Below are 13,820 nucleotides of genomic sequence, written 5' to 3'. Positions count from 1 at the left end.
AGTTACTCAACTGTAACTGCTGTAGCCTTATATCTAGACAACTACAAATAGAATCACTATGATGTTAAAGGAGATTATTTTGACCAATGGAAGGGTTGATTAACTCTATTGGAATAGTAATGATAATAATAAAAGCCAGAGAATGAACCTTACTGATATTTTGATTCTCTTTCATTAGTGTGTGTTTTATTTCTATTTCTTATTTTTTTTACTTTAAATTTTTAATATATAGCCTTTGAATACATTGAGAAATGGTATTTATTTATATATGATAAATAAATTGTACCTCTTCCTCTCAAACCAATACAGCTCAGATGACAATTTTGGAGTAATAGATATTTATCTCCATACAATAGAGAAAATAGATCTATTTCCGTATATATGATATATTTAGATAATATTACATTTCACACAGTCCTAGGTAATTGACAACACATAAAGACAATTCTATGATTGGTGTTAATGTTACAGTACCATGTAAAATAGCAAGGCTATCTAACAAAGCATTTATAGTCAACACTTCCACAAATCCTTCTTCAATGTTGCTGCTTAATACATATTAATCATGGAAAACAACTTGCTGAATAAATTTATTCACCAGAGCATTTTGTATTTAGTTATGTTAATTTATGATTTCTTTATTTTTAATAAATTTTTTTATTTGAGGGAGAGAGAGAGAGAGAGAATGAGTATGAGCAGGGAGAGAGGCAGATGGAGAGCTAACGGGAGAAGCAGGCTCTTCACTGAGCAGGGAGACTGATGTGGGGCTTGATCCCATGTCCCTGGGACCATGACCTGAGCTGAAGGCAGGAATCTAACCGAGTGAGCCACCTAGGAACCCATTAATTTCTGTTTAATACTGATAAAATTACCTGGGAACTTTCAGAGATGAGTTATAATTCTCTACCACTTGTTATCATGATTATGGGAGACTAATTCTTCATACAAAACACTCTGTCATCACATAAGTCTTCATAATTCCTGTCTTTTCAGACAAGGTAGTTTTTTATATTATTAGCTGGAGAAATAATCATTTTTCTATGTGGACTTTTTTAGTTAAAATTTTATTTTTAATATTGCATAATTAAGGTACAAAAAATGACAGAATCATATTTTTAAAATATTTTATATATTTGAGATACAGTGAGAGAAAGAGAGAGAGCACATAAGTAGGCAGGAAAGGCAGAGGGAGAGGAAGAAGCAGACTCCCCAGTGAACTGGGAGCCCCACAAGGGACTCAAGGGATCATGATCTGGGCTGAGGCAGAAGCTCAACTACTGAGAAACCCACATGCCTGAGAGAACCCTCTTTCAAGAACTTTAAGGGAGCCATGAATTTACTCTTCCATGATCACTTATGAAAATAAGACTTTCTAGGAATCCTCATTATAGTTTATTGGAGGCTTTTACTCTTTCATTATATTCAAGTTTTTCCTATATTTTTCTTCTGTGTTCTAGTTTCACAATCTGTTATAATGTTACCTGTTTTGTAGACTCGGATTCTTAGAATCTCTGAAAGTAATTCTATAATTGTTCTTACTGAAAGAAAAAATAACTTCTCCCTTTTAAGCCATAGGAAACTTACTTATTGACCTAAAGGCAAAAGCAATTCTAAGAAGTTTTATAGTGATACAGGGATACATATAGAAATAAGAAAAATGTCAAATAAACAATCTAACCTTAGACCTAGAAAGAGAACAAGAGCAAACAAAGCCCAAAGTAGCAGAATAAAAGAAATAATAAAGATTAGAGTGGAAATAAATGAAATAGAGATTAAACAATAAATTAAAAGGTTCAATAAACCAAGAGATAGTTCTTTGAAAAGATAATTAATTGAGAAATATATATCCAGAGTAATCAAGAAAGAAGAGAGGACAGAAATAAAATCAGGAATTAAAGAGCAGTTTCAAATGATACTACAGAAATAAAAAGTATTATAAGAGAATACTATGAAAAGTTATATGCCTAACAAATTGAAGGAACTAGGATAAATGGATAAATTCCCCCCCCCAAAAGTATATCTAACATCCTAAAAACATCTTCTAAAGCTTAATCAGAAACAAATAGAATATCTGAATAAATCAATTATTAGTAAAAAAAATTGAATCAACAACCAAAACATTACTAAGAAATGAAAGCTCAGGACTGGATGGATTCAAGGTAAATTCTAACCAATATTTAAAGAACAGTGAATACTGGGGCACCAGGGTGGCTAAGTCAGTTAAGTGTCCAACTCTTAACGTTGGCTCATGTCATGATCTCAGCGTTGTGAGATCATGCCATGCTGGGCTCATGCTGTGTGTAAAACCTGCTTAAGATTCTCTCTACCTGTCTCCCTCTGGCCCTCTCCACTTAAAAATAATATATAATAATAAAAACAATAAGGAACAATTAATATGTAATACCTCACATCAACAAGAGAAATTACAAAAACCATATGATCATTTCAGTAGATGTAAAAAAAGTATTTGATAATGTAGATCACCAATTCATGATAAAAATCTTCAACAAAGTAGGTTTAGAGGAAAGATACTGGAGTAATAAAGGCCATATATGAAAAACCTGCAACTAACATCATATTCAATGTTAAAAAACTGAGAGCTCTTCCTCTAAAATAAGGAATAAGACAAAGATATTTTCTTTCATGACTTTCATTTATCATAGAACTGGTAATCAAGAAGTCCAACAGAAAAAAAAGGCAATCATAATGGTAAAGAGGAAGTTCAGTTATCAGTACTCACAGATGACATCATCTATATACAGAAAACCCTAAAGGCTCTACCAAAAGAAACAAAACAAATGAATAAAGAAAGAAAAGACAAACAAAAACCAGATACATATATACAGAGAACAAGCCAGTAGTTACAGAGGGCAGGTGGACGGGGGCAATGGCTGAAATAGGTAAAGAGAATTAAGAGTACTCTTACTATTATGAACACAGAGAATTGCATAGAGTGTTGAATCACTGTACTGTATACCTGCAACTAATATAACACTGTATGTTAATTATAGTGGAATAAAAAACAATAAGAATAAAATTGAGTTAAAACCTTTTCACCTCAAACTATTTCAAAAAAGAAGAAGGAAAGCCTCCAAATACATACTACAAGGCCAAAATAGATACAGATTCCACACATACACACACACACACACACACACACACACAATACAGGCCAAAATCCATCATTAACATAGATGCCTAAATCCTTAGCAAAATATTAGCAAATGAAATCCAACAATAAATCAAAAAAATGATTCACCATGATCAGGTGGGATTTATTCTGGGGATGCAATGATGGTTTACTATTTGTAAATCAATTAACATAATATGCCATGTTTAAAAGGAAGCATAAGATTAATATGATCCATGTGACCAACTCAAAAAAAAAATAAAAGAAAAAGTATATGATGGCAGGATGAAAAGGATGATAAAAATCCTCACTAGGGGCGCCTGGGTGGCTCATTTGGTTGGGGAGCTGACGCTTGCTTTGGGCTCAAGTTGGGATCTCAAGGTCCTGGAATCAAGCCTCAAGTCAGGCTCTGCATTCAGTAGGGAGTTTGCTTCAGGGTTCTCTCTCTCTCTCTGCCTCTCCCCTTGTTTGCTCTCTCTTTCTTTCTAAATAGGTAAAAAAATCTTTAAAACCTCCAATAAAAGGGATTTAGGAGGAACAAAGCCGGGCAGACCCAGTGGCTCAGCAGTTTAGTGCTGCCTTCAGCCCAGGGCGTGATCCTGGAGACCTGGGATCAGTCCAATGTCAGGCTCCCTGCATGGAGCCTGCTTCTCCTTCTGCCTGTGTCTCTGCCTCTCTCTCTCTCTCTCTCTCTCTCTCTCTCTATCTCTCTCTCTCTCTCTGTGTCTCATGAATAAATAAAAAAATCTTAAAAAAAGAAGAAGAAACAAATCCCAACATAATAGAGATCATAATGGAAAAATCCATAGCTAACATAATACTCAATGGTGAAAAACTGAGAGCTTTACCTCCAAGATCAGGAAAACAAAAGGATGATTGCTTTCACCACTTTTATTCTTCATAAAACTGGAAGCCCTTGCCATAGCAATCAGACAAAAACAAAACAAAACAAAACAAAAAAACCAAGCATATTGCTCAGGAAGACTTTGAACTTTCAGTATTTGCAAATAATGTGAGAAAACCCCAAAGACCACACCTAACAACTATTAGAAGTAATAAATGAATTCAGCAAAGTTGCAGGATACAAAATTTATATGCAAAATTGGTTGCATTTATATACACTAATAATGAAGCAGCAGAAAATTAAGAAAACAATTCCATTTACAATTGTACCAAAGAATAAATACCTAGAAATACACTTAACCAAAGAGGGTGAAAGGGTTGAACTCAAAACCTATAAAGCACTGATGAAAGAAATTGAAGATGATACAATCAAATGGAAAGATAGTCTGTGTTCTTATGGATTGGGAGAACAGATACTGTTAAAATGTCCATACTGTTAAAAGCAATTTACAGAGTCAATGAAATCACCATTAAACATTTTTAAAAGAAAGAGTGAAATATGGAACTATAAAAGACCTAAAAAATCCAAAGCAATTTTGAAAGGAAGAAAAAAGTTGTAGGTATCAGTTTCAGATTTATTATAATAAAATTATTTTTATTGGTGTTCAATTTGCCACATACAGAATAACACCCAGTGCTCATCCCGTCAAGTGCCCCCCCTCAGTGACCATCACCCATTCACCCCCACCCCTCGCCTTCCTCCCTTCCACCACCCGAGTTCGTTTCCCAGAGTTAGGAGTCTTTATGTTCTGTCTCCCTTTCTGATATTTCCCACACATTTCTTCTCCATTCCCTTATATTCCCTTTCACTATTATTTATATTCCCCAAATGAATGACAACATATAATGTTTCTCCTTCTCCGATTGACTTACTTCACTCAGCATAATACCCTCCAGTTCCATCCACGTTGAAGCAAATGGTGGGTATTGGTCCTTTCTAATGGCTGAGTAATATTCCATTGTATACATAAGCCACAGCTTCTTTATCCATTCATCTTTCGTTGGACACCGAATCTCCTTCCACAGTTTGGCTATTGTGGACACTGCTGCTATAAACATTGGGGTGCAGGTGTCCCGGCATTTCATTGCATCTGAATCTTTGGGGTAAATCCCCAACAGTGCAATTGCTGGGTCGTAGGGCAGGTCTATTTTTAACTCTTTGAGGAACCTCCACACAGTTTTCCAGAGTGGCTGCACCAGTTCACATTCCCACCAACAGTGTAAGAGGGTTCCCTTTTCTCCCCATTCTCACTGGTGTGAGGTGGTCTCTCACTGTGGTTTTGATTTGTATTTCCCTGATGGCCAGTGATGCAGAGCATTTTTCTCATGTGCATGTTGGCCATGTCTATGTCTTCCTCTGTGAGATTTCTCTTCATGTCTTTTGCCAATTTCATGATTAGATTGTTTCTTTGGTGTTGAGTTTCATAAGTTCTTTATAGATCTTGGAAACTAGCCCTTTATCTGATACATCATTTGCAAATATCTTCTCCCATTCTGTAGGTTGTCGTTTACTTTGTTGACTGTATACTTTGCTGGGCAAAAGCTTCTTATCTTGATGAAATCCCAATAGTTCATTTTTGCTTTTGTTTCTTTTGCCTTCGTGGATGTATCTTGCAAGAAGGGACTGTGGCTGAGTTCAAAAAAGGTGTTGCCTGTGTTCTCCTCTAGGATTTTGATGGAATCTTGTCTCACATTTAGATCTTTCATCCATTTTGAATTTATCTTTGTATCTGGTGCAAGAGAGTGGTCTAGTTTTCATCCTTCTGCATGTGGATGTCCAATTTTCCCAGCACCATTTATTGAAGAGACTGCCTTTCTTCCAATGGATAGTCTTTCCTCCTTTATCGATATTAGTGACCATAAAGTTCAGGGTTCCACTGCGGGTTCTCTATTCCTTCCATTGCATCTATGTGTCTGTTTTTGTGCCACTATCAGACTCTCTTGATGACCACAGCTTTGTAGTACAACTGAAATCTGGCATGTGGTTGCCCCCAGATATGGCTTTCTTTTTTAAAATTCCCTGGCTATTCGGGGTCTTTTCTGATTCCACACAAATCTTAAAATAATTTGTTCTAACTCTCTGCAGAAACCCCTGATATTTTGATAGGGATTGCATTAAACGTGTAAATTGCCCTGGGTAACATTGATATTTTCACAATATAATTCTTCCAATCCATGAGCATGGAATATTTTTCCATCTCTTTGTGTCTTCCTCAATTTCTTTCAGAAGTGTTCTGTAGTTTTTAGGGTATAGATCCTTTACCTCTTTGGTTAGGTTTATTCCTAGGTATCTTATGCTTTTGGGTGTGCCAATTGTAAATGGGACTGATTCCTAATTTCTCTTTCTTCAGTCTCATTGTTAGTGTATAGAAATGCCACTTGATTTCTGGGCATTGATTTTGTATCTCTGCCACGCTGCCCAAATTGCTGTATGAGTTCTAGCCAATCTTGGGGTGGAGACTTTGGGTTTTCTATGTAGAGTATCATCTCATCGGCAAAGGGAGAGTTTGACTCTTCTTTGCCAATTTGAATGCCTTTAATGTCTTTTATTGTCTGATTGCTGAGGCTAGGACTTCTAGTACTAGTTGAATAGCAGTGGTGAGAGTGGACATCCCTGTCATGTTCCTGATCTTAGGGGAAAGGCTCCCAGTGCATCCCCATTGAGAATTATATTTGCTGTGGGCTTTTCATAGATGGCTTTTAAGACGTTGAGGAATGTTCCCTCTATCCCTACACTCTGAAGAGTTTTGATCAGAAATGGATGCTGTATTTTGTCAAATGCTTTCTCTGCGTCTAATGAGAGGATCATATGGTTCTTGGTTTTTCTCTTGCTGATATGATGAATCACATTGATTGTTTACGAGTGTTGAACCCAGCTTTGTGTCCTAGGGATGAGTCCTACTTGGTCATGGTGAATAATTTTCTTAATGTACTGTTGGATCCTACACACTAGTATCTTGTTGAGAATTTTTGCATCCATGTTCATCAGGGATATTGGTCTGTAATTCTCCTTTTTGGTGGGGTCTTTGGTTTTGGAATTAAGGTGATGCTGGCCTCATAGAACGAATTTGGAAGTAATCCATCTCTTTCTATCTTTCCAAACCAGCTTTAGTAGAATAGGTATGGTTTCTTCTTTAAACGTTTGATAGGAATTCCCCTGGGAAGCCATCTGGCCCTGGACTTTTGTGTCTTGGGAGGTTTTATGATGACTGCTTCAATTTCCTCCCTGGTTATTGGATTGTTCAGGTTTGCTATTTCTTCCTGTTCCAGTTTTGGTAGTGTGTGGCTTTCCAGGAATGCGTCCTTTTCTTCTAGATTGCCTAATGTATTGCGTTATAGCTGTTCATAATATGTTTTTAAAAATCATTTGTATTTCCTTGGTGTGGTAGTGATCTCTCCTTTCTCATTCATGATTTTATTAATTTGAGTCTTCTCCCTCTTCTTTTTAATAAGGCTGGCTAATGGTTTATCTATCTATTATTCTTTCAAAGAACCAACTCCTGGTTTTGTTGATCTGTTCCAAGTTCTTCTGGTCTCGATTTCGTTGAGGTCTGCTCAAATCTTTATTAACTCTCTTCTTCTGGGGTGTAGGTTTATTTGCTGTTTCTTTCTCCAGGTTCCTTAGGTGGAAGGATAGCTTGTTATTTGAGTTCTTTCCAATATTTTGAGAGATGCTTGTATTGCGATGCATTTCCCCCTTAGGACTGCTTTTTGCTGCCATCCCCAAACATTTTGAAGGGTTGTAACTTCATTCTTCATTAGTTTCCATGAATCTTTTAAATTCTTCCTTAATTTCCTGGTTGACCCCTTTCATCTTTAGCAAGGATGGTCCTTAACCTCCACCGGTGTTGAAGTCCTTTCCAACTTCTGTTGTGCATTTTAGTTTCTAATTTCAAGGCCTTATGGTCTGAGAATATGCAGGGACGATCCCAATCTTTTGGTATTGGTTCAGACCCGATTTGTGACCCAGTGTGTGGTCTATTCGGAGAAAGTTCCATGTGCACTTGAGAAGAATGTGTATTAAGTTGAGTTTGGATGTAAAGGTCTGTAGATATCTGTGAAATCCATCTGGTCCAGTGTATCAGTTAAAGCTCTCGTTTTCTTTGGAGATGTTGTGCTTAGAAGACCTATTGAGGTGTAGAAAGAGCTAGATTGAAGTTACCAAGTATAAGTGTATTATTATCTAAGATTTTCTTCACTTTGGTTAATTGGTTTAATATATTTTGGCAGCTCCCATATTCGGGGATATATATTGAGGATTGTTAAGTCCTCTTGTTGGATAGATCCCTTTACGTATGATATAGTGTCCCTCTTTCATCTCTCACTACAGTCTTCGGGTAAATTTTAGTTTATCTGAATAGGATGGCTACCCCTGCTTTCTTTTGAGGACCATTTGAATGGTAAATGGTTCTCCAACCTTTTAATTTCAGGCTGTAGGTGTCCTTCTGTCTAAACTGAGTCTCTTGTAGACAGCAAATAGATGGGTCCTGCTTTTTATCCAGTCTGAAATCCCTTGCGCCTTTTGATGGAGTCATTAAGCCCAGTTCACGTTCAGAGTTACTATTGAAGATATGAGTTTAGTGTCATCATGATACTATTCAGTCCTTGTTTTTTGTGGATTGTTTCCACTGAACTTCTTCTTAAAGGGGAATTTTAAGAGTCCCCCTTAAAATTTCTTGCAGAGCTGGTTTGGAGGTCACATATTCTTTCAGTTCCTGCCTGTCTTGGAAGCTCTTTATCTCCTTCCATTTTGAATGAGAGCCTTGCTGGATAAAGTATTCTTGGTTGCATGTTCTTCTCATTTAGGACCCTGAATATATCCTGCCAGCCCTTTCTGGCCTGCCAGGTCTCTGTGGAGAGGTCTGCTGTTACCCTAATACTCCTCCCCATAAAAGTCAGGGATTTCTTGTCTCTTGCTGCTTTAAGGATTTCTTTATCTTTGGAATTTGCAAGCTTCACTATTAAATGTCGAGGTGTTGAACGGTTTTTATTGATTTTAGGGGGGGATCTCTCTATTTCCTGGATCTGAATGCCTGTTTCCCTTCCCAGATTAGGAAAGTTTTCAGCTGATTTGTTCAAATACATATTCTGGCCCTCTGTCCCTTTGGCGCCCTCGGGAACCCCAATTAAACGTAGGTTTTTCTTCCTCAGGCTGTCGTTTATTTCCCTTAATATCTTCATGGTCTTTTAATTGTTGTCTCTTTTTTCCTCAGTTTCCCTCTTTGCCATCAACTTGTCTTCTATGTCACTCACTCGTTCTTCCACCTCGTTAACCCTGTCGTTAGGACTTCTAGTTTGGATTGCATCTCATTCAATTGATTTTAATTTCTGCCTGATTGATCTAAATTCTGCAGTCATGAAGTCTCTTGAGTCCTTTATGCTTTTTTCTAGAGCCACCAGTAGCTGTATAATGTTTCTGAATTGGCTTTCTGACATTGAATTGTAATCCAGATTTTGTAACTCTGTGGGAGAGAGGACTGTTTCTGATTCTTTCTTTTGAGGTGAGGTTTTCCTTCTAGTCATTTTGCTCAGTGCAGAGTGGCCAAAACAAGTTGTATTGGGAAAAGGAGAAAAGAGAAGAAAAGAAGAAAGAAAGAGAAAAAGAAAAAGAAAAAAAAAAGAAGAAAAAAAGAAAGAAAAAAAGGAAAAAAAAGAAGAAGAGAAAGAAAAAGAAAGAAAAAAAAAAGGGTGGGGGAAGCAATCAGAAACAAAAAGAAAAAAAAAACACGGGGGAGTATCTTCTGATTCTGTGTACTTTAAGTCCCTTGACTTCCCTGGAAGGTCCGTCTAGCTGGTCTTCTGGGGGAGGGGCCTTTGTGCTGATTTTCAGGTGTTAGCACTTGGGGGAGCTGCTGCCCCTGCCTGGTGCAGGGCTCAGTGGGGGTTGTTTACCCCGTGAGGCCCAGGGAGAACAACCGCAGTGGCGGGGCCAGCTCTGGAGCCCTGGAGTCAGCCCCGCAGTCACCAGGAGCTCTGTCTGCAGGGCCTGGAGGCTCCGGGGCGGGGCCGCTGATCTGCTCAGCTGGGGCAGGAGCGTCCTCGCTGTCCTGGGCCCTCCCGGCCTCTGCCTGTCCCGGGGGAGGCGGATCCTGGGCTGTGTCCCGGCGCCCTGTGCTCCGGGGCCTGCGCTGTTGGATAGCGCTCCCGCCCCGCAGCCCCCTCGGAGCCGCCCCCGAACCCCCCAGCTCTCCGCCCCGCAGCCCCTCCGCGGAGCCGCCCGAGCCCCCCGAGCTGCTCCCGCCCCGCAGCCCCCTCCGCGGAGCCGCCCCCGAGCCCCCCGAGCTGCTCCGGGTCCCACGTGCGCGCTGCAGCCCTTAGGGAGCTCGGCGCATCTCCCGGGCGCAGGTGTCTGTTAGTGTCCCGGGAGCCCGAGGGCATCCCCGCCCTCCTGGGTCCTGCTCCACCTCCCCGCGAGCCCCTTTCCGCCCGGGAAGGTCGGTGCAGCTCCTGCGTCTCCGGGACGGGGCTCTCCTGTCCTGGGGACACTCGCCCCGGCCTCAGCCCGGCTCCTCGGGGTCCCTCCCCCTTGGAGGCCTTTTGTTCCTTTATTCTTTTTCCCGTCTTCCTACCGATAGAAGCGCGAACTCCTCTCACTGTAGCGTTCCAGCTGGTCTCTCTTTAAATCTCAGGCCGAATTCGTAGGTTTTCAGGATGATTTGAAGGTTATCTAGGTAATTTGGTGGGGACAGGTGACTTGGGGACCCTACTCTTCCGCCGTCTTGCCCCTCCTCCTCTGGGTATCTTTTTTGCTTCACAAATTCTATGCTTATATTACTTGACATTTTAAAATATAGTCCATTTTTACTTTTTTATACTTTTGTGTATGTGCTAAAATGTCTTAAGTGTAGTGGATATTTTAATATTTCAGTAAATCCATATTCCTGTAACAATGTATTGTGCTTAGCAGGCAACTAGTAAATGTTTAGTGATTGATTACAGATGGTTATGATAAAGAACAAAATAAATGATATCGCAAATTTACAATAATATGCTAATTGAGTCATGAATGTAGTGCAAAAGGAATTAGAGAAGATGGAAATATGAAGAGAGGGATTTCTATGGAATATAGGATTTATAACCAACTGCAGATGAGGGAAAGATGGTGAATATGGTAGCAGTCCAATGCAGAAAATACCAACATATGGTGGACTTTACTACATTCTGAGGTGGCATTGTGTTATGAAATCATAGAAATGTTAGACTTGGAAAAATTACTTAACATCAGTCACCTCAGCCCCCTTTATTTTGTAGATGATGAAACCGAGTTCAAAAGTGAATCAGGGGATCTCTGCATGGCTCAGCGGTTTGGCACCTGCCTTTAGCCCAGGGCATGATCCTGGAGTCCCGGGATCAAGTTCCACATCAGGCTCCCTGCATGGAGTCTGCTTCTCCTCTGCCTGCATCTCTGCCTCTTCTCTCTCTCTCATGAATAAATAAAATCCTTAAAAAAAAAAAAGAAGTGAATCAAGTTGCAGAAGGGGTGGGAGAAAGAACTTAAGTTTCCACAGACTTAGGGCTAGGATCTGATCACAGCTTTTCTGATTCCAAGTGCTATGTTCTTCTGGCCATTCCATGAACCATGAAAAGTGAACATGACACGGGCAATGATCAACAAGTACAAATCACATAGAATCTTTTTTCTATGTCGCATTATCTCAACTGCGTTTAGATTCTGCCAGCAAAATCTCTCTTCTGGCTTGTTCTTACTTTATTATATGCTTTCATAGCTGAAGCTCTGTGATCACTTCCACTCCTTGAGATGTGCTACAATAGCTGGATACCTTTAGAGTTTCTACATTATCTTTTCTCTTGAGGAGGAAAAGTTGACTATACTATAATTGATCAATTGCAAAAGCATGAGGCTAAACATAAGAGAGCATTAATAGGATTGACAGCATTGCATATAGATGGCAAACAAAGGGGTAAGGAAAATGAAGAGCATCATAAATTGCCTGAGTTTTGAGAAACTCCATGGGCAGGAGTAACAAACTGTGAGGGAGAAATCAATGAGCTCATGTCATTTCTTCTTTCTTCTCCTATGTTATTCCAGGGCATTCTGGTTTGCCTCTCAATAACCCTTCTGATTCAGCAGAAAGTTTTGCTTAATCTTCTCATATCAAAATCTAGGGAATTTTAAGGAGACTAGGGAGTTGGAAGCAGTGCTTTGTAAAAGTGAGTTACTGCCTATTTTCTGCAACTACAGTTTAAGGGATTAATTAGATGTGTTTTGACTTTGTGAAGTAAAATTTATGATATGAAATTCACGCAGTCAGTGATTCCCCACAAAGTTGATTTCTCTTTACTCCCCTTTTTCAGGTAAAATTAGTGTCACCTCTGCTTGCAGAGGCAATGGATGGAGCCAACGAATCTGTGGTATCTGAGTTTGTGTTCCTGGGACTCTCCAATTCATGGGAGATCCAGCTTCTTCTTTTCCTCATTTTCTCTGTGTTCTACATGGCAAGCCTAATGGGAAACCTCCTTATCATGTTCTCTGTGAGAGTTGACCTTACATTGCACTCTCCTATGTACTTCCAGCTGGCAAACCTCTCCTTTCTTGATGTGGGGATTTGCTCTATTGCAGCCCCCAAAATGGTTTATGACCTTTTCAGAAAACACAAAACCATCTCTTTTGGAGGTTGTATACCTTCTTTATTCATGCTATTGGGGGTACAGAAAAGGTGCTGCTCATTGCCATGGCCTTTGACAGATATGTTGCCATATGTAAGCCTCTGCACTACCTGACCATCATGAGCCCATGAACGTGCATTTTGATTTTGGTGGCAGCCTTGGTTCTCGGCCTCATTCACTCCGTGGCCCAACTGGCTTTTGTTGTAGACTTGCCCTTCTGTGGTCCTAATGTATTGGACAGCTTTTATTGTGACCTTCCTCAACTCATTAAACTTGCTTGCACGGAGACCAATAGATTGGAGTTCATGGTCACAGCCAACAGTGGACTCATCTCTGTGGGTTCCTTCTTTATACTGATTATTTCTTACATCATCATTCTGACCATAGTATGGAAGCACTCTTCAGGTGGGTTATCCAAGCCCCTCTCCACTTTGTCAGCTCATGTCACTGTGGTGGTTTTATTCTTTGGGCCATTAATCTTCTTCTACACATGGCCCTTTCTCTCATCACACTTGGACAAATTTCTTGCTATCTTTGATGCAGTTCTCACCTCTTTTCTGAATCCGGTCATCTACACATTCAGGAACAAAGAGATGAAGGTGGCAATGAAAAAACTCTGTCATCAGCTTGTGAATTACAGGAAGATACTCTGAAGATACTCTAAATACTCTAAAGATAAAAAAAATCTGAGCTCTACACTCAATAATCACAGAAAAAAGAAAGTGATCAACATTTTATATCCCTATTAATTTTATGTACTAGGTTACATTTAGGCAACAACCATGTCTATGTGTATCTCTGAGTACCCTAATTAATGATAAAGGGAGCTAATGTTAGGACTTCTGTGTTTCAGAACCCTATGCTGGATGTTTTATATAAATTATGTTATTATATATTTATGAAAACACTGTGTAGCAAGTACTTTTTTATTTTGGTTTTGGGGGATAATTAAAATTGAAAATGCTTCCTGTTCACCCCTCTTTAATTATAGGGAAATGTCTCAAACCAAAGTTATCACCTTAATCCACCACTTCCAATTGTCTTATCCCTCAAAAGGTGCCAAACAGAGAATGTGTTCGACAATTTAGTATTGGAAATTGGCATGCTATTTCTTTTCACTGTTGTATTTTCATTGCTTTGAATTGGTTAACGGCCTTTA

At 39.3% G+C, this 13,820-nt stretch overlaps 1 pseudogene; it reads left to right on the top strand.

Moving 5' to 3' along the window:
- The first annotated feature begins 12,382 nt into the window (after nucleotides 1-12,382).
- On the top strand, nucleotides 12,383-13,314 carry LOC119878312 (annotated as a pseudogene).
- Nucleotides 13,315-13,820: the final 506 nt, after the last annotated feature.

This window comes from Canis lupus, unplaced genomic scaffold, assembly GCF_011100685.1.
Source record: "Canis lupus familiaris isolate Mischka breed German Shepherd unplaced genomic scaffold, alternate assembly UU_Cfam_GSD_1.0 chrUn_S143H303, whole genome shotgun sequence".
Classification (NCBI taxonomy): domain Eukaryota; kingdom Metazoa; phylum Chordata; class Mammalia; order Carnivora; family Canidae; genus Canis; species Canis lupus.
This window is presented reverse-complemented; position numbering and strand designations above follow the sequence as displayed.